Source organism: Sciurus vulgaris, assembly GCF_902686455.1.
Source record: "Sciurus vulgaris genome assembly, chromosome: 2".
NCBI classification, from domain to species: domain Eukaryota; kingdom Metazoa; phylum Chordata; class Mammalia; order Rodentia; family Sciuridae; genus Sciurus; species Sciurus vulgaris.
In genome coordinates, this window is record NC_136462.1 from 11,516,315 (window position 1) to 11,543,083 (window position 26,769).

At 51.5% G+C, this 26,769-nt stretch overlaps 1 long non-coding RNA gene across 1 annotated transcript in view; it reads right to left on the reverse strand.

Annotated features, from left to right (window-relative positions):
- Positions 1–689: 689 nt before the first annotated feature.
- Positions 690–26,769, reverse strand: part of LOC306654304 — a 31,085-nt gene continuing 5,005 nt past the window's right edge. The window contains exons 4-5 of the long non-coding RNA XR_013761934.1: positions 1,976–2,096; positions 690–792 (exon numbers count right to left, since the gene is read on the reverse strand). This is a non-coding gene — a long non-coding RNA (uncharacterized lncRNA). The remainder of the gene's footprint in view (positions 793–1,975; positions 2,097–26,769) is intronic.

Consider the following 26,769-nt stretch of genomic DNA (forward strand, 5'->3'; position numbering starts at 1 on the left):
TGCCGTTAAGTGCTCCACTCACGTCAGTCAAGCCCAGAAAGGGGGTGGGTGTGGTCCTGGGAAGACTCCCCGTGGGCTTCTTCCCGATTCTGTTTCCACTGCTGCTGTGAGGACGTGGTCTCTGCAGGCCCAGTCTGGATCCCTGCTGGACCCTGGGGTCCTGGCGCAGATGCTGTCCCCAGAGAGCTCCGCGTCTGGTGGGAGAGACAGCTGCCTGACCGTTCCTCCGACTCGCTTTCTTATTCCTATTTTTTCGCAGTGCTGGAACCCAGGGCCCCAGCGGGCCAGGTGAGCACTGTGTCCCTGAGCCACACCCTGGCCCTCCTCTGGGTTACTCAGCTCCACCTCAGTACCACCCAGGCCTGCCCCCTGTCCCTGGGGAGGTTCCCTCCCAGTGTGTGAGAAGGAACAAAGGAAGAACCAGTCCATGGCCAGCCACTCCAGCTCTAAGAGCTGCAGAGGATGACAGGAGAGCCCCAGGGGAAGAGCCCCAGGCCGAGCTCCGTGCCCACACCTGTCATCCCAGTTACTTGGGAGGCTGAGGCAGGAGGATCACAAGTCAAGTTCAAGGCCAGCCTGGGCAGTTTAGCAAGACTGTCTCAAAATACAATTTTAAAAGACTTGGTGGCTTAAAACAAGAGGAATTTATTTTCTCAGAACTCTAGAGGCAGGAAGTCCCACGTTAAGTGCCGGCAGAGCGGTGCTCCCTCTGGAGGCCCTGGGGAGAATCCTGCGGCCTCCTGGCTGCAAGCTGCAGTTGCACTTGGCCACTCTTCTTTCTCCTTCTGTCTCCTAGAAAGACACACGGTCATTGGACTCAGGGTCCAGCTGGACAATCTCAAGACTCATGACTTAACCACATGGACAAAGACCCCCTGCTCAAAGATGTCCAAAAGCCTCTTGTGGGGGCCGTCATCCAACCCACCACGGACGGGTTGGGCAGGCAGGGGATCCTTTGTTGGGGGTGGTCTGCAGGGCCTGGTTCTGGAGAGGTCAGCGCTGCGGAACAAGAGGGCAGCCGGCAGCGAAGTGTAAGGAAAAGAGGAACCCGTGGCCGGCCCGCCCCACCCTGCCCCGCCCTGCAGGAGATCCTGAAGGCGGGATGCACCATCCCACTGGAAAATCAGGAAGTGGGGACCATGGCCTCCAGGTGACATCCTGAAATGGAGGGCTGGATATGCTTCCAGACATAGGTCGGGTGGCCTCCAGGTGTGGATGACGGGTACCCAGTGGGTCAAGCTGTGCTCCTGGCCAGGCCTTGGTTTCCCCAGGGGGATCCTGGAGAGGGAAAGGGAGGCGTGCAAAGCCTCGGAGCCCCTGCTAAGGGCCTCTTCTCACTTCATTTATGAAGACAAGCCTGATTCCCATTTTAAAGCTGCACAAACTGAGGCTCGAGAAATCCAGTCGCTGACCACCCTTGTACTGTCCATCTGCTTCCCAACGCCTTTATTTTGGGGCGGGGGGTGGGATCTGGCTTCTGCTGCAGAGGTTAGCAGTCTGGAGGCTTCTGAAGTCTGCCCTTACAGCCAGGCATTGTGCCTGTCCGCTCCTCTTACCCATCCGCCCGTGGTCCTGGAAGGTTTGTGCCACAGTGACAGCCCCTGTTTTACAAGTGAGGGACTTTGGCTTTTTGCAGCTCCCAAAATTTGAAGCCAGAGCCTAGAATTTAATTGTCTGCCTGACACCCACTGAAATGGGGGGTGCAGGAGGTCAGAAAGAAGCAGGAGTCACAGGAGACGCCACTGATTTGTACATAATCCTGGGACCAACTGGGGCCACCTTCCCAATGTCCCTGTATTATTATGGAATTATTCAGCTCAAGAACATAAAATGACCCCGACAAAGCCTTTTAATATACTCGACCCTCATGTTCTCTTGGGGCACCTTCCCAGGACCCACAGGTGGCCCAGCACAGCTGCCCTGTGGGAATGGCTGCATCCCTGTGGACCTGAGCTGGAGGGACCTGGAGACTCACCTGTCGGCATCGGAGGACAGGTGAGAGGCATGCACCCCGCCAGTGTCTTTGGCTGTTAAACCTCTGGTCTTTACACTCACCGAAACTTGCTTGTCGATCCTCAAGCACCAACTCTACTGACCTGTGGGTGGACTTGGACACAAATCGGGCAAACCTCCATGATCACAGGCAGATATGCATCTTGGGGGAGGGGCTGCATCACAGGGTTAGGTCATTTCACACCACTGAGTTGCTCATCCTGCAACTTTGGGGCTCTGATTGCTACGCTGGCTGTGGTGGTGCTCTGGGTTGATTCTGGTAAAGCACAAATTAGGGTTCAGAGCTCACATATGCCAGCCAGGCTCAGTGGTGCATGCCTCCAATTCCAACGGCTGAGGAGGCTGAGGCGGGAGGATCACAAGTTCAAAGTCAGCCTCAGCAACTTAGCAAGGCCCTAAGCAACTTAATGAGATCCTGTCTCTAAATAAAATATAAAAAGGGCTGGGGAGGTGGCTCAGTGGTTAAACGCCCTTGTGTTCAATCCCTGCACCAAAAAAAAAAAAAAAATTCACATATGCCGGGGGCTCTCAACTTCTGCACTACTGGTATTTTGGTCCTGGTAATACTTTGTGTGGGGGGCTCTCCTGTGCACTACGGGACGTTCAGTAGCCTCCCTGGCCTCTACCCACTAGATGCCAGGCATGTCACAGCTCTTGTCTCTCCCATGCCCTCATTGTGACAAATAAAAATGTCCTCAGATATTCCTGAGGCAAGGTGAGCCCTGGCTGAGAGCCCCTGGCTTGTGTGACTACTCCACGCAGATATCCAGAAATCCCTTTATCTAGGGACACATGCAGGTGGAGGGCTTTAGTGTAGAGGCTGTGTCCACTTCCTGGGGGCCACTCATGAAGCCACTCACAAGATGACCAAGAACCACAGGAACGTGTGCTCCCACTTTCTGACGGCCAGACGTCTGCAGTCGAGGTGCCCTCTGGGCCATGGGCCCCACAGCCCTGGGGACCCGTCCGTCCTGCCTCTTCATAGCCATGGCGGTGGCAGCGGTCCGGGTGAGCCTAGGCGTGTGCCCGCAGCACCCCTGTCATCACCTGTGCCTCCCGTGACTCTCTACGCTTCCTGTGAGGACACCAGTCACCTGGATCAGGGACCTCGCTCCTCCAGCATCACCTCCAGCATCACCTCACCTTACAGAATCACAACTGCCAGAATGTCTTTTCCAAATAAAGCCGCGATCAGAGGTTCTAGGAAGGACACGAGCTTGGGGGGCGAGGGGTCCACTCAAACTCGGCACAGCTGGGTGCGGTGGTGCGCGCCTGTGACCTCAGGGGCTTGGGAGGGTGAGGGAGGAGGATCGCAATTCAAAGCCAGCCTCGCCACTTAGTGAGACCCTGTGTCAAAACAGAAAATCAAAAATCAAAAGGGCTGGGATGGGGCTCAGTGGCTAAGCGACCCTGGGTTCAATTCCCAGTACCAAATAAGTCAATGATAAAAATAAACTCAGCACAAGATCCCACAGAGAGATGGGGTTCCACCCTGCCTTTGCAGGAGGACCTGGGAAATCGGCTAACCCCTTTCGGGTCACAGCATCAGCCAGAGGCAGCGTCAGGATGGGTCCCAGACTCCACATCCACCTCCAAGGGCATGGGAAGCAGCTTGGACCAAAGTGCTGTCCAGGAGTGTCCCCAGCCAGCCCACCGCCCAGGCCCCAGCCCTCCCAGGACACTCTCTGCCTCCCCAGGAATCTCACTTCTTCCTGCTGCTGGTTGGACCTGGTCACCAAAAGAGACAAGCCTTGTTGGTTCATTTTTTCCCTTTCAGAAAAATAAATTCATAAATGCTCCTTGGCAAGCTGTTTACTACCTGGTTTTAATGGCCTGTTTATGACCCTGAGTCTGCATCTGTTAACACGCCCCCCCTCGTCATTTTCCCTCATTAACTGTCAATTTGGAAGCCAGCTTTGGCATTAACCATGCCTAGACCTAAATGGCTGCGGACAGTTGATTTTATGACCGTGCCTTGTCTTGGAAACGCGGGACCTGTCATCAAAGGAGACCTGCAAACCCGGCCTGTGCAGGCGGCTGGCAGGAAGGCAAGGCAGGTGGGATCTGGGGCCCAGGACACGGGCTATGCGGCTCTTCAGATGTACCGCCCTTCTTGTGACCGCTGAGGGACAGCAGTATATTTAGAAGGAAGTTTAACTTCATGACTTTAGAGAGGGATTGGAAAGAATCTGTGAACTGTTAAAATTATTATTCTCCCACAAACACAGAAAAGAGAGGCTTAGGAGGATGAGGCAGGAGGATCACAAGTTCAAGGTCAGCCTCAGCAACTTAGGGAGGTCGTGTCTCCAGCTGGGGATGTGGATCAGTGATTAAGCACCCTGGATTCTATCCCCAGTTCAAAAAAAAAAAAAAAAAAAAAAAAAAAAAAAAAAAAAAACAGAAAAAATAATGCAGAAAAGAAAGCATCTCTTTGGAAAACGATCATGACAGATTCACACACGAAGGCTAACTCTAATCTTCTCAGGCCCGCATTCCTTAGTTCCCATCCACTCTATGCCCCACCCTTACTGAAAGAGCTGCAGAAGTCAATGAGAGGTGGCCTTGGCCAAAGTGCTCCTGAGAGCAAGCAGAAAGATGTGCGTGCAGGTGGGAACAAGATAGTGAGCCAGGTGAGCTCCAGCTGGGAGGCCAGGTAGGGTTGGGCAGTGAAGTCACCAGTACTAGGCTGTGTGTGTGTTGGGGTGGGGGTGCTTATAAGCCTATAAGACCTGGATGTTGATCATAGACACAGAGAAATGTGGCGATGTGCATTCTGGGGTGGGTCGCAAGCCACCTGATGGCTGTAGCATCACTGGTTTGTTTAAAATCCTCTGCGCCAAAAATCAGGTTGGAACAGTGAGGGAGGCTCGGAGGTCCCAGACCTTGCCCTGCTTCTCAGTCATTCCATCTTCTCCATATCACCCTGGGATCCAGCCTCACCATCTGTAGGATGAGAAAGTGTGGCCCCCAAATTCAAGTTCACTTGGACCCTCAGAATGTGACCCTGTTTGCAAATAGGATCTTTGTAGACAACAAGATGTGGTCAGACTGGATCAAGGGCCCTAAATCCAACCACTGGTGCCCTTAAAGGAAGACGAGAAGAGACACAGGAATGAAGGCCATGTCACAAGGGGGAGGTCACCAGGGTGATACAGCCACCAGCCAAGGACCACCAAGGATTGTCACCCACCATGAACCAGAACAGGCGAGCAAGTCTCCTGCCCAGCTGAGAGACAGCCGGCCCTCCCAGCCTTGGTTCCAGAGATTCAGCCTGTAGGATAGAGAGGAGACCGCTGTTGTTCTAAGGTGCCCAATTGGTGGTCCTTTGTCGCAGCAGCCCCAGGAAAGAAGGGCACCCACTCACTCACTGCCACGTTCCCAGCAGGGTGGCTTCCTCAGGGCCCTGTCCTGCCAAGCCTTCTTGTTGCCCAAAGATCTGGCCCTGGGGTGCTGGGTGAAGAGGCAGGCCAAGTACAAGCTGCTAATCTTCCCCACTCCTTAAAGGAATCCCACTAGTTCACAGCAAAGGAATTTTTGTTTGTTTTCTTCTTCGTTTTTCTGCCATTTCTGCCTTTTATTTATTTCTTTGACTTCTGTTGTTTTGGCAAAGGGATCTTCAAAGAAGCTCGGGCCTGGCATGGTGGTGCCCCCTTTCAACCCAGGGGCAGAGAAGCCAGAGCCGGAGGATCACAAGTTGGAGGCCAGGTTGGGCGACTTAGCAAAATCCTATCTCAAAATAAAAACTGAAAAGGGCTGGGAGTGTGGCCTGGTGACAGAGCCCTGCCCAGTGCTGGTGAGGCCTGAGACCCTCAGCACTGTGAAGCAGGGAGGGAAGGCGCTGGCCCCGCCAGGAGGGGCCCAGCAGGAGAGGAAACGGCCGGAAGCTGCGTCTCAGTGGTCCAATCTGAACCGCAGCACCCTCCATCCTGGGGTCTCTGTAGAGGTGGCTCGGTGCCATCACTAGGACCCCCTCGGTCACAGTGCTCTTGCGGCAAGCCCAGCCAGCCTGGCCTTGCTCTTGGCCAGGTGCTGGTGGAGTCCCTGCTGTCCCCAACGGAGTCCAGGTCCAGGGGACATACACGTGTCACCCCAGGCAGTCTTCTGCTTTGACTTGCCCTGGGGCTTGCAAGCAGCAACTACAGGGCAGGAGTCCGCGGGGAGGCAGCAGAGTTTCCCGGGCCCTGCCTGCCTCGGAACGTCCCCAGGGGGCCGGCAGGGAGGCTGAACGGCCTTGTCCAGGACCGCTGACGGTGGAGTCCGCACTCAGCTAGGGGCGGACGCTACCCCTCTTTACGCGCCCAGGCTCCTGTCCCGCTGGGCTTAAACTAAACTAAACGGCGCATCGGGCCACGTGGAAAGCTAAGGATGAATTGCACAGAGAATCTTCTGGAAGGTGGGGGCAGAGGCGCAAGTGAGAACTGCACACGGCACCTCAAAGGCAGCCTCCTCCAGCCCAAGGGGTGCAGGTCACCGGGCCGAGGGGCCGAGACGCCGCACGCACGTCCCGACAGTCCCCAGGTGCGCCTGGTCGGCCAGCCCAGGGACGGCGCTGAGCACGGGCTGGGCTCCTGGAGGTGTCGCGCCCTCCGGCTGCACGGGAGGCGATGGTGTGCGTTCCGCACTGTGCTTTAAGTTGTGGCCCGCGCTTCACACTCTGCGAGCCTCCGCCGTCCGGCGATATTAAAAACGAGACAGCAGAGCGCCGCCTCCCCTAGAGGCCCCCGCGCTTCTCAGACCACGGGAATCACGTCCTCCTGCAGGTCCCGGGCTCTTCCAGCAGCGGTCCCGTGACGCCTATGCAACCCGGCCAGTGCCACCCCCACCGAGGCTGGTGGGGAAGACCCACATGTGCTAGGGCTAAAGAGATGGCTGTCACCTACAGGTGCCCAAGAGAAGCAGATATTCAGATTTTTATAAAAAATCTAATTTTTTCCCCCTGAAAGACATCCATGGGCTGGAAGGGGTCTGCACGTGGTTCAGCTTGTGACTAACCCGTTCAAGGGTCCAGCTGGGCACGCGGAGGTGCTCGGAGGAGGGGCTTATCCACACTCCGATCGCCATCATCAATGACAAGGATAACAACACAGTTCCTAAGATAGCAGCTACTCTGCCAGGCCCAGCTTGGAGTGGCTTATGTGAATTAACTAATTTAATCCTCACAAACTGGGCTAAGCTCTTTAGGTGACTTTATCCACTAGAAACCTTGACTCCTAAGGCTCGGGAGGCTGAGGCAGGAAGATCACAAGTTCAAAGGCAGCCTCAGCAATTCAGCAAGGCCCTAAGCAACTTCCTGAGACCCTCTCTCAAAATAAAATATAAAAAGGGCTGGGGATGTGGCTCAGTGGTTAAGGGCCCCTGAGTTCATTCCCTGGTACCTAAATAAAACTTGCAAAAAGGCCCTAGCGCTGCTATTAGCCCTGGTTCACAGATGACAGCAGCTGAGTCTCCAAGCCTTCCCAGCCTGCAGGCCGGGCAGAGGGTTGTAAGAGTCCTGTCATGCAGGCTCACGGTCACTTCTTCCTGGGGGATTCTATCTCTCCACCAGACCAAGCTACTGGTGCATTAAAATTCATGCTGGGAAGCGCCTCACGCCCACTGATAAAATCTACATTTGTTTGGAAGATTCTTTACCCATACTTAAATCCTTTAGTTTACCTGGAGGGCAATCATAAAACTAGAATTTTTATTTTCCTATTTACAAAACACTTTCGGCTTATCTTGAGTAATCCACCCATCTTGAGTAATCCACCCATCCTCAAGAATGCTGGGTGAGCCGGGCGTGGTGGTGCACGCCTGTTATCCCAGTGGCTCCTGAGGATGAGGCAGGAGGATCCTTCAGAGTCAGCCTCAGCAACTTTGTGAGGCCCTAAACAACTCAGCAAGACCTTATTTCTAAGTCAAATATAAAAATGGGCTGGAGATGTGGTTAAGTGCCCCTGGGTTCAATTCCTGATATCAAAAAAAAAAAAAAAAAAAAGAGAGAGAGAGAAAATTGCTGGTTGAGCCCCTAGTGTGGTTGCTTTCCTGCTCATAATCCCAGCTACTCTGGAGTCTGAGGTAGGAGGATCACAAATTTGAGGCCAGTCTCCACAATTTAGTGAGAGATTCTGTTTCAAAATTAAAATTTTAAAAATGGGCTGGGGATGTGGCTTAGTGGTGGAGGGTCCCTGGGTTCAATCCCCAGTACCACAATTTAAAAAAAAAGAGAAAAGGTAGCCAATTTCTCTAACACCTGTCTACTGCCCTGCTGCCCCATTTCTTTACAAAACCCAGAGACAATTAAACAATAAAGGAAGCACTGAGCACCACGACACACGCCTGTAATCCCAGCGGCTCAGGAGGCTGAGGCAGGAGGATCACTGAGTTCAAAACCAGCCTCAGCAAAAGCAAGGCACTAAGTAACTCAGCGAGACCCTGTCTCTAAATAAAATACAAATTAGGGTTGGGGAGGTGGGGCTCAGTGGTCAAGTGCCCCTGAGTTCAATCCCCTGTGCATCCCCCCACAAAAGGAAGTATCTCTCTCTTTCCACCAGTTTCCACCTTGCAGGATGGAAGGAGTCTTCCTTCCTCTCTCCCTCTCTTTCTTTCTTTTGCAGTACTGGGGACTGGACCCCTGGGCTCTCTACCACTGAGCTACATCCCCAGCCCTTTTTATTTTTTATGCTGAGACAAGGCCTCACTTAGTTGCTGAGGCTGGCCTCAAACTTGTAATCCTCCTGCCTCAGCCTCCTAGTTGACGGGATTAGCAAGCCCAGTTTAGGATCCCTTTTAACAACAAAATTGTTCTGTGGCTGTTGCCGTCTCCTACCTGGACGGCAGGAACCATGTGCATATCCTGGATTGTAATCTTTTGTTGGGGTGTTGTTACTGCCTCCTCTTGGTTGGTGGTTGGTTTGAAGAAGCTGAATTTGTTGAACAGTTCTGAATTTTATTGCAGTTCTATTTACCAATCTTATCTCCCATGATTGTCCTTACTTAGAAAAATGCCTCCTTATCGGAGGTCCTAAAACTATATCTTATACTTTCTTATAAAACTTTGAGGCAAGCGTGGTGGTACCCACCTGGAATCCAAATGATTTGGGAGGCTGAGGCAGGAGGACTGCAAGTTCAGAGTCAGCCTCAGTAATTTAATGAGGTTCTAATCAATTTAGCAAGACCTTTCTCAAAATAAGAATAAAAATAAAAAGAGCCAGGGATATGGCTCAGTGGTTAAGCACCTCTGGACTCAATCTCTAGACTGTGCCTTTTCATTTACATATTTAATTACCTGCATCTTGCTTTCATGTGCGGTGGGAGACAAGGACCCATGCTCTTCCCCCCCCACCCCCCGCCCTCACCTAAGCACCAAAAGTCCCAGCACCTTCTGCCAAGAGTTCCTGCTTTCCCCAGCAGCCTGGACCGCCCACCAAGTCGGGTAACACACTGGGCTGCTTCTGAGCTCTGGACCCTGGTCCCCTGGTCAGTTCTCTGTGCCAACATAATCCAAAGACCTCTACAAGGAATTCCAAAATCTTCTGGGCAAATTGCCCCACTTCATGCTTCGCCAGGAATGTGCTGGCTATTCTTGGGCCTTTGTTCTCCCACACAAACTTTGGAATCAGCCTGTTCCGTTTCTTGAAAATTCCAGCAAGGGTCTGGATTGAAATTGCATTAAGCCTATAGCTCGATTTGGAGATATTTGAGATTGCTAACATACTAAGCCAAAAACTGGAAGTTTCTCTACTTATTTATGACTTTAATAGTATTCTCCAGCACATCATTTTCTTCACAAAGGTCTTCCATGTTTAAAAATTGCCAGGCACGGTAGCGCGTGCTGATAATCCAGGTGACTCTGGAGGCTGATTTGGGAGGCTCACAAGCTCAAGGCCAGCAGTGGCAATTTAGGGAGACCCTGTCTCAAAATAAAAACTAAAAAGGGCTGGGGATGTGGCTTAATGGTAGTCGTCCTAGGTTCAATTCTCAGTATGGAGGGGAAAAAAATCCCTAGAAGCTTTTGTCTTTTCTTGCCGTGATATGCAGCCTCATTTTGTGAGTTAATGTCTGACTGCTTGTCGCCTGGGTATGGAAACGTGCTTTTTTCTTTTTTTAAATACGAGCCGCTTGCGTCATCCTGGCCACAGGGCTGTGCTAATCTCTGCATCCTTCCAATTCCAGTATCCAGACCCAGAGGCCCGCGCGACATTTTCTTATTGACTTTGCATCTTGCTACTTTGCTGAACTCTCGCTGATCTTAATAATTTGCAGATGCTTCAGAGTTCTTGTGTAAACGGCCCTATCATCTCTGAATAATGGCAGCTCTATTGCTTCGCTACCCACCGCTATATCATTTGCGCCCTCTCCTCGCTGTATTGCCCTGGTCAGGCTAGGGGACAGTAATGAGAGAACACTTAAAAAGAAGCACGCTAGTTTCTAAGACCGTATTAATTGCGGTCCTAGGGATCAGGAGAGCTCTATCCCTGAGCTACATCTCCAGCCCTATTTATCTATTTATTTTTGGATACCAAGGATTGAAGCCAGGGGCACTTAACCACTGAGCTACATCCACGGCCTTTTTTAAAATTTCTTACTTAGAGATAGTCTCGCTAAGTTGCTTATGGCCTCACTAAGTTGCTAAGGCTGGCTTTGAATTTACCATCCTCCTGCCCCAGCCTCCCAAGTCTGCAGGTGTGAACCACTTCGCCTGGCCCTTTTTATTTTTTATTTTGAGACAGGGTCTATCTAGCACAGTTGCCCAGATTGTCCACCTGTCCTCAGCCTCCCAGGTGGCTGGGATTATGGACGTGCACCACCATGCTCAACTTTATTACAGACTTAACCACTTCTTTCTGTAGTTATTTCCAGTTTGGGTTTGGTTTTTCTGTTTGTTTGGCCTGAGGATTGAACTCAGGGGCACTCGACCACTGAGCCACATCCCCAGCTCTATTTTGTGTTTTATTTAGAGACAGGGTCTCACTGAGTTGCTTAGTGCCTGGTTTTTGCTGAGGCTGGCTTTGAAGTCGTGATCCTCCTGCCTCAGCCTCCCGCCGCTGGGATTGCAGGCGTGCGACACTGTGCCAGCTATTTCATTTTGTAAAAATGAATACAAGCAAAAAAAAAAAAAAAAAAATGAATACAAGTTTACAACTGTCATGTCTAACTGGCGAACTGAACTTCTTATAACCTACCCCGCTTTATCTTTTTGTTGTTGCTATTTTTGAACTGGGGTCTCACTTCATTGCCCAGGCTGGCTTTGAACTGCCAGCCTCCAGCGATAGGTGGGACTACAAAGGTGCGCCGTGGCCATTGCTATTTTTTTTTTTTTTTCTTATAAGTTTTGTTTGACGTTCATTATTTTTTGTCTGGAGTATGTCTGATCCTTTACTTATAAACATTTTTATTTTCTTGGTTTTATCTGTTTCTTATAATTAATACATGGCTACATTTAAAATAAACTAAGCCAGATGTGGTGGTAACATGCCTGGAGTTCCAGCTACTCAGGAGGCTGAGGTGGGAGAATCACTTAAGCCCAGGAGATGGATACCAGCTTGGGCGATATAGTAAAACTGTCGAAAGTAAATACGTGCCAAGCACAGTGGCACACACCTGTAATCCCAGGGGCTTGGGAGGTTGAGGCAGGAGGATTGCAAATTTGAGGCCAGCCTCAGCAACTTAGCAAGATACTGCCTCAGAATAAAACATAAAAAAGAAGGGCTGGGGCTGTAGCTCAGTGACAGAATGCTTGCCTAGCATGCACAAGGCCCTGGATTCAATTCAGAGTAGTGTAATAAATAAACAAACAAAAAATAAAAATGTAATGGGTAATCCTAGTTTTTTAATTGGTAGGTTTAGATCACTTATATTGGTTATTGAAACATTTGGGCTTTCCTTATATCACTTTACTTTGCGCTTTTTCTACACTCATTTGATTTTATTTTCTTGCCTGTTCTTAGAGAATCCAGGGTTCAATGTGAAGGTGTCAGGTTCAGTCATGTGATTCTGATAAGAACCTGAAATTCATTGTTATCCTGTTTACTAACGTCCTCCTGGGGGTGCTGATGTAGGGCTCCACCTCAGGACGACCCTGGCTATGGGTTTTTGTTTGTTTTTGTTGTGTTTTGTTTTGGTGGTGCTCAGGGTCACACCAAGTCTTAAACGTGCCAGGCAAGTGTGCCAGCCCTGACTGGGTCATCGGTCCCTGCTCTGTCCTGGAGTTATTAAATTTATTTGCTTGGGCTGAGGCTGTAGCTCAGGGGTAGAGCACTTGCCTAGCAAGTGTGAGGTCCTGGGTTCAGTCCCCAGCACTGCAGAAATACTACATGTGTTTAGCTATCCAATCAATCTACCTACCACAGCCCTCAAGAGTGCCTTTATTTGCAATAAGCCCATCCATCAATGTATTATAATACAAAGCTGCTGTCATTTATTCAAGACCTAATGGCCGAGCATGGTGCTGCACATCTGTGATCCCAGCAGCTCAGGAGGATTCCAAGTTCAAAGTCAGCCTCAGCAACTTAGCAGGACCCTAACCAACTTATCCAGGCCCTGTCTCAAAATAAAAAAATAAAAAGGGCTGGGGATGTGGCTCAGTGGTTAAGCACCCCTGGGTTCAATCGCTGGTACCAAAAAAATAAAAATAAAAATAAAAAAGACCAAATTGTGATAAAAGTCCCTCAGAGTACCTAGAGAGCCATATTTCTAACGCAGCACCCTCTGAAGTCTCTGCTGTATTTCCTTAAAGTAGAAGCTCTAGGCCCACAAAAATAAACAAGCACCTGAACCTCCAGGCAGGCACCAAGGAGTCCCGCGAGACCAGTCTGCAACATGCACCTCTGTCCATGGCTGACTCCTTACTAAATGTGGGTGTCAGTGTGTTGAAGGAAGAAGATGCCTTCATCGGTGTTCCTAAAATGATGGCGGTTTCTGTCTTATTTGGCTAACTGGTGTTTGCAACATGTTGGATCACTAAGGTGCGGAGACCAGGAAAATTTTAGGGGCTCTCACACCCACCACGTGAAAGCAGTGTTCATCTCTAGGTGTATGGCTGACACCTCTCCTATATGCTGCTTTGTGTATTTCTCGAGTTCCTGCTGTGTGCATGTCTCTAAATATCAGCTTCATATTGACAGGGGAAGTTATTTCCAGAAGACTCCTTAGACTCCAAGGCGTCGGGCACCACCGCTTCCAGTGGTCGTTCTGAGCCGCAGAGCTGCCGAGAAGCCCTGCGGCCGCGGAAGGGTTCAGACCGACCCAGGGTGACCGGATGCAGCTAATTTTCGCCCTGTAAAAATGCGCAGTGATGTGGCCAGATCTTTCAGCTAAATAAAGGTACATTCCGCATTTAGGATTTGAGGCCTTTAGATATTTAAAATGCTGGCAACCCATTCGATTACTGGCCCTGGCTTGGGGGTTGAGCCCAGGTCCTCAGGCTCACCGGGCAAGTGCCCGACCCCTTCCACGCACACAAGCTTCTGAGACACGGGTGAAGTCCTAGCCACCCTGCCGTGTAGACTGGATGTGGCTGTTGGGGGCTCGCTCCCACCTCTGGCTCAGAATTAGCTCCCTGTCCCCCTCCAGTCCATATGCAGTTAGTCACCAGGATGATTTTCTCAAATAAAAGGACGAAACCAAAATAAGTGCCCCTGGACCCAGATCACAGCCTGCTCCTCCAGGGACTCTCAATCACACTGAAACTGTGGCTGGCTGTCCACCCATCCCTTCGTCCGCTGATCCATGCCTCTGTCCACGTATGCAAACAGACATCTTTTGAACACCTACTAGGCGTCAAGTATGGTTTCCGCTGCTGGAAACGAGACTAATCGTGATGGGGCAGAGCTGCAGTCCCCGACACTCTACTGCGGAGGCTGGGGCAGGAGGATTGCTGAGCCCAGGAGTGTGAGACCAGCTTGGGAACAGAGGGAGCCGATCTCAAAACACCAAGAAGCCAGTGAAGACACGCCTTCTGCCTCCAAGGAGCTTACATTCTTGGGGAGGAAACAGTCAATTACAAGCAAATAATGTCATTTCAGACTGGGGTGGGGGTGCCATCTAAAAACAGGACAAAAGAGGGAACTGGATTGGGAGAGGCGGGGAAAGAGGAAGATGAGAGTCCACAATGCTAGAAAGCCCAGGCAGAAACAAGGCCTGTCCGCCAGGTGCACTGGCACTCACTGTGACTCCGGGAACCAGGAGGCTGAGGCAGGAGGATCGCAAGTTTGAGGCTGGCCTCAGCAATTTAGCAAGGCCCTGTCTCAAAACAAAAAATAAAAAAGGGCTGGAGGCGTAGCTCAGAGGTAGAGGCACCTCTGGGTTCAATCCCAAACAAAACAAAGAAAAAAGAAAGAGAAGGAAAGAAAAGAAATGAAACAAGTCCTCTTCTTGGACGTCAGGGTCCCGTGCAAACACCGCTGCCTTAGCTCCCAGGGAGGGGCGGGCGGGTGCGAAGTGACTGCGATACAGGTGGAATTATCTTGACCGGCAGGAAATTGATTAAGCCTCTTCCCAAACACTGGCCAGTGCTGTCCGCTTCCCTGACTCCACTGTAGGCAGCTGGGCTCTCTATTATCTCCAGAATGGAGGCTGAAAGTAGCGCTGGTTCTCCACTCGTCCCTCCCACTGGGCTGGTTTCCAGGAATCCTGTTCCCTGGAGAGGACAGAGCTGGGTCCGGCTCTTGGGCTCCGCAGCACAGACCTAGAGCGAGTTCAGGAACGGGGACCCTCCTTTGGACCATCCTGAGACAGGCCACCTCCAGCCACCCCCAGGCCCTCCTTCCCCCTCCATGAAGCTGAACCATTTAACCCCTTCCGAAGCCATTAGGTAAAGGTTCAAACTCCCCAGCTGCCTTTTCGGGGCCTTGACCTCTCCCGGCCTGACCCCAGCCCCAGTCTGGGTTCCAGTCTGGCCCAAACGCTCCGGGCCCCTTTCTGGTCTGTTACCTTGGCCTAAGGAATTTTTTCCTCTTAAATGCCATCTGCTGCTGCTTTACTGTTTGGTTGGTTTGTTCCAGGGGACGGAGCCCAGGTCCCCTAACTTGGCAGGCGAGTGCTCTGCCCTGGAGGCACCCCGACGCCCTTCTTTACTCTGGTCTGTGAGATGCCACTGGACATCCAGGCCCCTAACCCGGAGCTGCACCTTCTGCCTTCTCGCTCCCTGGGTGCTGGCATGAGGACGTCTTCCTCTGCCCGGCCGGGGCTCTGTGTGTTCCTGACTCTCCCCCACAGCTCCCCAACGCCCACGGTAGCGTCCTGTCCGCCACACCTCCAGCCCCCTTGCCCGGCTGGCCTCCGGGTTCTCTGGCCTGTCTCCTCCCATCGCCACCTTTCCCTGGGCTCCTGGCTGGGCTGTTCATGTGCCCCGATGCCTACAGAGCGAGCGGCTGGAATAACTGAGTCCTGGGCTGATCTGAGGGCCCGGGGTGGCTGGCGTGGGACGTGACAGCACAGACAGGTCTGCTAACATGCCCTCAGTCACTGCAGCCCTGGGCCGCAGGGAGCAGGCCAGAAAGGGCATGCGGGGGCGCGTCAGGGGTCTGCCAGCCAGTGACCAGGCTGGACGTGCGGGTTCTGCTCTCCAAGCCCCAGTTTTTCCATCTGTCAATCAGGGGAGCTGGCCTGGGTGGCTTCTGAGAGGCCTTCTGCTGGGGCAGGAATGACCGGCTGTGGACGGCTAGAAGGTGTGCTGGGCTCAGGGCCAGTGTCCACCTCCTCACCGGGCCCTTCTTGGGCCACATGGTAGCATGTGCCTGAATACAGTTCCAGAGCCACCCAGCACCAAGGGCACGCTGAGTGGAGAGCCAGGCGCACTGTTGTGTGTTCAGTAACTGTGGGCACCTGCTGTGTGCCAGGCCCAATTCCAGGCACGCGGGTGAACAAAACAGGCAAAAGTCCTTCTCCCTGCAGAGTTCACTGTGTTGGACGAGGCACAGAACCAGGTGACATGGTACGCTCGCAGATAACATGTCCGGTGCAGAGGAGACCAAGGAAGGAGAAAGGCCGAGAGGCCAGGTTAGCGCAGGCAAGAGGGGCTGGGAAGGCTGGGGACAGGCTGCACACTGGGCCGGGTGAAGGCTCTGAGCCCACAGGCCTACCGATGCCTGGGGCCACCAGAAGCCCCAGGTGCCGTACCTCAGTGCAGCAGCCCCAAGAAACTCACGTGCACTCCCCACTGGCTGCACGGTTCTTGGGCTACAAAACCTGAAGGAGTTGGGCCTGATGGCACATGGCTAAATCCCAGGGGCTGAGGCAGGAGGACGGCAAGTTCAAAGCCAGCCTCAGTCACTCAGTGAGGCCCTCACTCACTCAGTGAGACTCGGTCTCAAAATAAAAAAATAAAAAGGGCTGGGACGTGGCTCAGTGGTTAAGTGTCCCTGGGTTCCATCCCTGGTACAAAAAGAAAAAAATAAAAATCCTGAAAGACAGACCCCCGCTGAGTCACAGCACCGTGGAGTCCAGGCCCAATTCTGCCACCTAACCGCTTCCAGAGCCTGGGAAAGCTCTCTCTCCGCAGCCTGATTTCCCCTTTATCGACAGAGGGCAGTGACACAGTCGGTCTCCTCAAACCTCTGTGGGGGGCCTTGCATCCCATCGCGGTGGCCCCACCTGGGCCAGCCCCGCCTGCAGGCTTCTGCTGGGTGAAGGAAGCTTCCTGCGCCTCCCTCACCTGCGTGCAGCTGGCACTGCAGTTTACCCTGGAGTTCTAGTTCACACTTAGGGATGGCAGGTGGGAACAGCCAGAGGTGCCCCACCAGGTCCCAGGAGCGCTTGGCTCGCCCTCACAAGCCTGGGGTTTGCCCAGCTTTCTGGGGCAACCAGACCCAGGTCCTCATGCATAACAGGCACAGCCCAGGCACTGTGCCCTGGCCTGAGGCATCCAGGGACCTTTCCTGGCCTCCCCACCCCTGCTCCGTCCACTTGGCCTCTGGGTTCTACTTCGGCTTCAGCATGGAGGCCCCAGCTCCCTTTCCCTGGCCACTGTCCCCAACAAGCGAAACAGTGAAGCCCGCTGTGCAGGGGCAGCTTGCCCCGGGGCCCAGTGACCTGAGTCTGAGTCTTGGCTTTGCTGTGTGGCCTGGGGCAACTTCCTCCACCTCTCTGTCACAGGTTCCCCAGGGAGATAAGGATGATAACTGATCCTAGGTGTGTCCTGAGATCAGCTGGGCCTGACACATCCTACTCACTGGGTCAACTTGAGCTGTGTTCCTAGCACTTTACTTATCAGCTAAGCTCTCCCTTGTCAGTTTGCCTGCAGGAAACAAGAGACAGGCATCTAAATTTGAAAAGGTTAAATATCTCCTCACTTAGAATTAGAGGCATCAGCACAGACTCATGATATATTTTATGTTTAAATTCATTCTCTCTCTCTCTCTCTTTTTTCCCCCCTGCCACCATCTCTCCTCCTTCATGCTTGGACGGAACCAGGGCTTCCTGGTATGCCAGGGAAGCACTCTCCCACGGCGCCGCACCCCAGCCTGAAGTTGTATTTCCTCACTCTGTTAACCTGAAAAGGCCTGGAAAAATGTCTGGCCAGTACAGATGAGGCTCCCCGGTTTCCTGATTATGCTAAACACTATTTCTCACTTGAACGAGGAACGGTTAATTCTGGGTTTTGTTTCAGTTTGTTTTTTGGTACTGGGAATTGAACACAGGGGTGTTCTAGCACTAAGCTACATTTCCGGTCCTTTTTATTTATTCTATTTAGGGACAGGGTCTCACTGAGTTGCTTAGGGCCTCACTAAGTTGCTGAGGCTGGCTTTGAACTTGTGATCCTCCCGCCTCAGCCTCCCAAGTCACTGGGATTGTAGGTGTGTGCCACCATGCCTGGCAGTCCTTTTTATTTTGATACAGGGTCCTGGGAAGTTGTCAAGGCTGGCCAGGACCTTGTAATCCTCCTGCCTTAGCCTCCAACTCACTGGGATTACAAGTGTGTGTCACTACACTTAGCTAAATTTCTCTGGATATTGTGATGGCACATGCCTATAATGCCAGTGCTTTGGGAGGCTGAAGCAAGAGGACTGCAAATTGGAGGCCAGCCTCGAATTTAGTGAGACCCTGTCTCAAAATAAGTAAAAAGGGCTGGAGGGAATATACAGCTCAGTGGGAGAGCCCTCCTGGGTTCAAGCCCCAGTAAGACAGAGAGAGAGGGAAGGAAGGAAGGAAGGAAGGAAGGAAGGAAGGAAGGAAGGAAGGAAGGAGGGAGGGAGGGAGGGAGGGAGGGAGGGAGGGAGGGAAGGAAGGTAGGTAGGTCGGTCTGGGAGGCAGTAGGGGAGCTACACATCGGGCTGGGGCCCAGACGTGCCCAGTGCACAACCTGGTTTCACCCCCTGCCCGATGGCACGCGAGTCCCTTAACCTTGGCTTCTGTATTTGCTGAGAACCTGCGAGTGTCTGCGCAGATACAGGCTCGAAGCACTGAAGTGTCACCACGTTACACAGAGACTTCTAGGCTCCCTCCCATAGCCACAGAAGGGCTGCCATCCTGTTTGGCACCGCGCGCACAGAAAGTTAAATACAAGCAACGGAACGGTCTTCCTCTGGCGCCACCCGGGAGTCTGGCTCTTGTGAACAGCTCCCTGCCTTTCCACGCAGCCTCCTCCGCTGCGCCACGGTACTGAGTCACGATCAATCACATCCTCCAGTCCTCACCACGGTCCTCGCATTCTACAGAGGCGAAAACCGAGGCAGGGGCCGCTGCGGAACTTGCCCAGCAGAACGCAGACCTTGCTGGAACTGGTCCTTCGGCTGCCTCCCCTCCTCATCTGGCTACAGCTGGAGGGAAGGGAACACGGCCGGGCTGGGGACACGGATCAGGGGTAGAGGACTTGCCCAGCAGGCCCAAGGCCCTGGGAGACAGGAAAGAAGTCCGGCCGCGGTCCGGCAGGCGTGGCTGCGCTCCCCTGCCACTTCTTACACTCAGGGCATCGCTCCTGTCCGGGCCTCACTTCCTCGTGTGCCTTTGCTGACAATGTGCCACTCAAGTGTCACAGCCCTCTTTATCTTCTCGACTTTTTCCTCGAAAGGGACGTGGGTTGATTTCCTGAGTCAAATTGAGCGTCCGCGGAAGGACTCCGTTCCTAGAAGAGGGCGCTGGGAAAAGCTGGCTCTGGACGCCCAGCCGGCCCCGCAGCCGGCCTCCCCCGTAGGTCTGCCCTTTGGCCGCCGCACAGTGACCAGCCTGCCCGAGCAGGTGTGCTGCGGCCCTCTCCCCTTGTTCAAGTGCAAGCTCCGTGGGGTCAGGGACTTTTCACACTCGCCATTTTCTCCCCTAGCAGGGAGCACCATGGCTGACACGCCAAAGGAAAACAAAATCAGCTGAAGGAATGCGCTGTGAACGTGAACTCGGAGGATGGCGTTGGGGGAGGGGGCTACCGGGGATTGAATCCAGGGGCGCTTTAGCCCTGAGTCTCAACCCCAACGCTTTTTATTTTTTATTTTGAGACAGGGTCTCGCCACGTTGCTTACAGCCTCACTTAATGGCTGAGACTGCCTTGGAACTTGCGATCCTCCTGCCTCGGCCTCCAGAGTCCCTGGGAGGACAGGCATGTGCCAGTACACCCAGCGAAAGAGTGAAGTTGTAACCTCAGGATTTGAAACAGCAGAGCCAGTTGGGGACCCAGATCAGTGGTAAAGTGCTTGATTTTCATGTATGTGCAAGGCCTAACTTAGACCCCCAGCGTAACAGCAACAACAACAACAAGGGCAATGCTCTTATTATTTTAACTCCTTACAAACTATTTTCAGTTCAGTTTTATAATCCTCCACTGTGTAACTAAAATGGGCCAGGCATTGTTAAGTGGTGCCAAGAGACGAAGATGAAAGTATTTATTTTTGGTGCTGAGGATGAACCCAGGGGCATGTAACCACTGAGTCACATTGTTAGGCCTTTTTATTTTCCAGTTTGACACAGACTCTTGCTAGGCTGTTTAGGGTCTCACTAAGTTGCTGAGGCCAGATTTGAACTTGTGATCCTCCTGCCTCAGCCTCCTGAGTGGCTAGAGCGACAGGTGTGCGCCACCAGGCCCAGCAATGACAAGGCTTATAATTAGGTGCACGAATGCTCCACGTATTTCTCAAGCATTGAAAGGTACTTAAGGTAAAGATTGGGATCCCACGGAAGAGAAAAGAAGTTGTCACCCAGTTAAAGGACAAAGCTTGGAACCTGATCTGGTTGGCCTTAAGACTTTAAAACCATGATTTGTTCACTGGGGAATCCCTACCTCCACAGCCCCAGCTGCTACCCAGGAACCCAGGGGAGACCATCATTAGCAAGTGGGACTCTTTCCCAGGACTGTTTGCCGTGAGAGGTGTGAATGGAGGAAATGAGGCCCAGGCAGGTGGCCCCTGATTCCAAGTTATTTGTTTGACCCTGGGCTCGCTCGTTCCCTCGCACACTGCCTGTGTAGAGAAGGAAAGGAATTCTTTATTTTGGAAAGAACTTATAGGTTTAAATGCACATTTCACTTACATTGCACAAATAAAACATGAATGTGGTGTTTTTGTGAAACATTAGAGATACGGGAGGCTCAGCCACGCTTAATCGCAAGTCGGGTCCCCGGCCTCCCCACCAACTGGCACCCACTGCTGGAGATCCCACAGACGCTGACCCTTCTCCTCCTGCATTTGAATCTGTTTCTCCAACCCGACATGGCACTACGAGCCGAGCATTTCTCTAACGGCCTTCGAAATAGTAACTCATTTCTGCTTATGCACCCACGTCACGTGAACATTGACACAGACACGTACACGTGTATAATCACACTGTGATAGAATATGGTTGTCACCAAGTATAGGTCTTGGCGATCTCTCCTCGTCAGTGCATATAATAAGATGGCCTGACTCCTTTCAGTGGCTGTGTGGTGTGGTTTTCCATATATGAGCGTGCTCTGGTTTATTTAATTAATACCCTACTGAGGCGCATTTAGGTTGTATCGTTTAAAAACAATAAATTTCAAGCCCTGTTACCATGGATATCCTTCCCGATCTGTGTACATCTGTGTACAGTAGAAGCAGGATTTCTAGAGCAATGTGCTTGGGGGGTCTTGAATCTTAACCCTGAGTAGGTTGATCTCTGCCAAGCCCAGGCTTGGGGCAGAATTGTCAGTCTTCAGAGGGTGGGGAAGAGGAGAGGAGGGTGTGGAGATACTGTGAGGCTGGGATGGGCTGAGGAGTCACCTCCACCTTGGGAGAGGGCACAGCTTCTCCAAGACCCCACCCTCCCAAGTGCCTGTCCCTGGGCTTCACACGTGCCTCCTTGGAAGCCCCTTGGTTCTGACCAAAGCAGAGCTGCATAGGCTTGCTTGGAAGGAGGGGGCCCAGTGGACCTGACCCCAGGGCTGCCAGGAGGCCAGGCAGGGCCTGTCGGCATCAGGACCTCCAGCTCTGAGCCCTTGAGAGAGTCACTGGGCTTCTCTGGCCCTGAGTTTCCTCATCAGCAAAGCTGATTCCTAGACCCCACCCTGTGGCCCCTATTGCTCTAATCTGAGAATTAAATGAAGTAATAGAGAGTTGAAATTTCAAGGTGAAGTGGTGTTTTCCTTGGAAATTCTCCTGGGTGGGATTTGAGTCTTTTGTTATGCAGGTAGCATAAAGCTAAGCCTCCATCTCCTCTGTCCCTTCCTGAACTTCCTCCTGGGCAAGAGCTGGGGACCTTCGCGGGATAAGTCCTAGAATTAATAAGAATCTCATGCTTGTGAAAAATGACCACGGTCATTTAAGGAGCACTTGCCACATTCCCCTATGTGCCTGGTAAGGGGAGCCCAAGATGTGGGTCAGACCCCCCATTTCACAGAGGAGAAGAATGAGGCTCAGAGAGCTTTCAGGGCTTGCTCCAGTTTACACAGCTCTGACGTGTCCGAGCAGTTAGTTGGTCTGGGAGCAAAGCCTGTCCTGCTGACCAGCATGTCACCCATGGGAGACACAGCTCGGGTGACTCTCCCAGGCTGTTGCCATGGGAACTGGAAGCTCTGGATCCAGAGATGGCTGAGATCTCTGGAGCTCCATGTCATTCTCTCACTGGACAAACAGCCAGTTCTGCTACTCAGAACATTCTTTCCACTGGACCAAGCAATGGGCATTCCTGGACTTGCTTTGTCTACACAGAGACAAAGGGAGATGGTCACCATGGTCTCCTAACAGATCCTACACAAGGGGAGGAAGGCCCCTCACAGTAGTCATTGCTAAGGTCTCTAGGAGGCCACCTTCTCCAACTATTCCTGGCCAGAGAAAAACATCATGGAGCCGGTGGGGGAAATCCTGCTCCTGAAGCTCCCAGGGGCTCCAGACCAGTTACTAACCTTTTCTCCCCTTCATGCTGGTCCACCTGAGCAGGTAATGGGGAGGTGTCTCCCCCAGGTAAGGCCAGTGACCACATTTCTGCTGAGGAGTGGCAGGGATCTGAGCCAGGAGAGGACCTGCAGTTTATTTCCTGGCTGCTTCTCCCAAGTCACAGATGGAAAAAGGAAAACTCATGGTGACATGGCCCAGGCGGGCTGGTGAGTCCTCCAGCCCTCTCCATTCAGGACCCGCCTGGAGAACTGTGGGACGCTCCCTGGGGACGTGAGGGTGCTCGGATAGCTTCCAAGGCAGCAGTGGTCTGCGTGTGCACACAGGCACGGCTTAGGACCTGCAGGTGACCTGCTCCCCTACTCACGGTCCTGGGGGACCAGCCCTGCCCTTTATCTCTTCCAGGGCAGCACCCACTGTGCTTCATTAACACTCTGCTGCTAATAGCCTTTGGCCTGGACCTGGGGGACAAGCGGGGCGTCCGCAGGAAGGTGCATCTGCACTCTTTCCTTAGGGCACTCCTTGTGCCAAGACCTATGGTCAGCTGGTGGGGATGGGGGGCAGAATCAGATGCTGAACCGGCCACCCCCACGTGGTCCTGGCTCGGAGGCCTCTCGGTTGTTTCTGAGCCCCCTGGACCATAGAAGATCCCTGCAACCACTTCTAGGCCTGCAGAGTCAGCAAAAGCCCAGAGACTGAACAGCACAAAGCAGCAACCGCCATGTGGCCAGAGTCCTAAGGGAGGGTGGTAGCAGAGAAAGCGGAAAGGGTGATTTGGTGCTGGAGGACTGAGGAATGGGACATTTTGCTGCGTTTAATAATCTGTTTGGTATGATAGCTAAGGGGAGCTGAATAGACTCAAGTTCAAATCCAGGCCTCAACCACACGCACAGCCACCCCTGCCCGGTCTTGATGTCCTCTCCTGCAGCAGGAGACAGTACTAAGGCCCAGTTTCCTTGAGTATAGTGACCATTCACTGACTACATGGTCATGGTCCTTTCCTTCCCTCCCTTTTGGCCAGAACTTCAGGACTTAATGCCCAGTTCATTTGTTCCATTTTCTATAAAGGGACCAGTAGCGTGGACTAACGTAGACATGGCTCGCCCTGGATGCTAGATGCTACTGCTTCATGTCACAGTATGCAGACCCTGTGTCTCATTTAGAACTCAACCAATAAAAAGGCAATTTGTTAGTACGCTGGAAGACGAGGTCAGGCCCGACATGGATCCAAGGAGCGAGATTTCACAGTGACTCCAGCTTTGTGAGCGAGAAATATTCAATAAAGAATTTCCCTGCAACACCGAGTGGTATGCATTCGCCACACATATTCGATATCCACCCTTCATCGGAAGCGCAGAATACCTCTGGCAGCCAGAGGGCTTTGAAAAGCAACTCGTTTGCTGCCCCCTCCGCTTCATGGAAGCACTTGAATGGTAAGCCAGTTATTTTAAAAATTATTTCAAGTCAAATGTTCACTTGATCACTCTAGTCTAGTTTAACTTGGAAAGCTGCTTTCTGAGGGTTTTGGAAAAAAGAATGGCTTAAATCAGAATGTGGAAAACATCATCAAAAACTTATGTTCCCATCTCTAAGCTGACTGGAGATACTTTCAAATGTAAGCACTTGCAGAATTCTAGAGTTTTGGAGGACGTATCATCACTAGTTGGGAATGAACATGTTTTGATGGTCTTGATGTCCCCATTTCACATGCAAATACTGTACCTACCTACCAGGCAGAGTTGAAATGACTCTAGCTACAAAGTTCACAAGAGGGGAATAAATGTTTAGGGACCTGTTTAAAAAATTTTTTTGCATGGTATCATGTAGACAAGAGGTGTTCTTTTTAGTTCAACTGCACTTATGTATCTTTTTGGTACTAGGGATTGAGCCAGGGGTGCTTAAATACCGAGCCACATCCCCAGCCCTTCTTCTATATTTTATTTAGAGATAGGGTCTCAATGAGTTGCTTAGAGCCTTGCTAAGTTGCTGAGGCTGGCTTTGAACTTGTGATCCTCCCGCCTCAGCCTCCCAAGCTGCTGGGATTACAGGCAGACGACCACTGGGCCAGGCCCATACTACCTTTCCCTCATAGAGTATACTGAATTCCCCAAGCTGTTATTGCTATGAACAGACTACTTTCCCTTGTAATACATAAATTACCAACAACTCATGCCATGGGAGATGGACTCTTGTGATTTTTAAACCCAAGAACTTCTGGTCTACAGGAAGAATTTTACTGCTAAATGAAACCAAATCCATAGGGTTGGTCAGGCAACATTCGGTTTTTGTCCCTGGGTTGTAAGTAAACACCCCAAATAAGAAAACAAACACACACTCCGGAAAGGAGGCAGTGAGGGAGCTGGTGTTGGGTCCGATGGGCCCAGAAAAAATGAACTGAACCATTGTACAAAATGAAGGCGCATGGAGTTGAGGGAGGAGGGGTGTGTGCGGGTGTGTGCGTGTGTGTGCGTGCACACACGCACACACCGAGGTATTTTCCAAATTGCACGATCCCCTGGGTAAGAAAAGACAATGAAAACCCCAACGTGGATCAACCAAATTGGAAGAGGAGGTTGTTTCTAAGCACTTCCTCCTGTCTCCCATCAGGCATGAGTGGGAAGGAACTGGCCACAATTACCCAGACAGGCTGGGAAGGGGCCAGCCTCATCTGCAGATGGTGGTGGGGCCAAGCTAACACTGAGTCACAGTTCCAGATCCTGTGAGGGTGGGATGGGGCAGGTGAAGGACCTGTGGCCTCTGAAGGTGTCCCCATTTCCCATTACTGGCCTGACTTCTGAGGTCTTGGATTCTGCACAAAAGCAGTGCATTGCTTCTTTAAAATGTAGTCAGGCATTAATGGGCCCAAGGAAGTGTCCCTCTAGGAGGTCAGAAAACTATTGAAAACCAAGATCTACAGAGAGGACACAAGGGAGAATGTGCTTGTGAATCTTTTTATTCTGATGTATCCAAAGCATCAATAAAGCTACCTCATGTAAATTATTCCTCGAGATATTAAGATAAGGGCTGGGGTTGTGGCTCAGGGGTGGAGCGCTTGCCTAGCATGTGTGAGGCAGTGGGTTCGATTCTTGGCACCGCATATAAATAAATGAATAAAACGAATGTCTATCAACATCTTAAAAATATTTTTTAAAAAGATATTAAGATGTCATAGCAGCAAATGACCATCTTATTAAGTCCTATTTTTAAAAATGAGCACATGGCACTGGGGCTGGGACCCAGTGGTAGCATGTGTGAGGCCCTGGGTTCTATCCCAGCACCATCCAAAAAAAAGAAAAAAAGAATACAGTACACATATCTCCAGTTTTTCTAGACACCTGATAGTTACCTGTCACCATGATCAGCTTTTGCTACAATTTTCAGTTTTGCTTCATGATATTCTTTTGCTAAAAAAACAAACTCAACATTCCAAAGTATTTTTAAAGTATTAAGTGTCTTTCTTTTATCCAAAATACTTACCTTGTCCAGCTTACTTTGACCCCCGAACACATTTTCGGGGCAAGTTTCTCAGAGTTAAGCAGCTCCAGGCTGCAGAACTAATTCATTAGCAGATCAATTATTTTTCTAAGAATTTAAAATCTACAGGTAACAGCCGAGAAATTTTTACCCTTATTCATTTCAAACTAAAAACAAAAGGTTAGACTGGAGTATTGAATGTTTGGGGGGGGTGGAACAAGACATAAAACAAAGAGCCTAGAACCTTCTTTCATGTCATAAAATGTGTCCTTCCCTTTGGGTTTGCTGACCACAATCAGATGAGCTGGAATGTTTGAGAACCCTAAGTAAAGCACCTCCTCCTGTCTTTCCCAGAGTCTTTTTTTCCTTCTTCTTAATTAAATTCGTCCCAGCAAGGTCTTTTTTTAGAAAGAGGATTTCAATTTGTTAAGTCAGGCCGCTTAACAATGTGCAAAAATAACCCAAAAAATACCAGGGTCTCTCTCGCTTTGTGAGCTGTCTGTCTTCCCCAGTTCCTCCAAAACTTCACAGAGGGACCGTGTCACTTGGAAAGTCTGCACATGACAAGACTGACACTACAGACATGGGCAGGACCTCGAGAGCAGACGGAAGGAGCTGTGCCTACCCTACAGCACGCAGGAAGCCAACATGTGGTCCCTGCTCACACGCACAGGGCTGCTGCCTCTCTGCTTGCCGAGGCCGTCCAGGTCTCCTGCTAGCGCTAGTTTATGGGAGACAGATACATCAGTAAGGAATGGGTTTGTGCAGATTTCTATGTTTTTCTGAAATCCCAGGAGCCCAGAGAGGACTGAGCTGCACCCTGCCACCACTGTACAGCCCCAGGAGCAAGCTCCTTCCACCAAGAAAGACCCATGCGTGGCTCAGAGAAGTGATGTGTATCTGGCTATTCTGTGCCCCAGATGATTCTCTTCAGAGGCTGATTTTTGCATCTTAATGGGTTCTGTGACATGGAGCCATTTCGCTGGTAACATTCTGAAATGATACCTAGATTTTTAACACCTATTTGTAT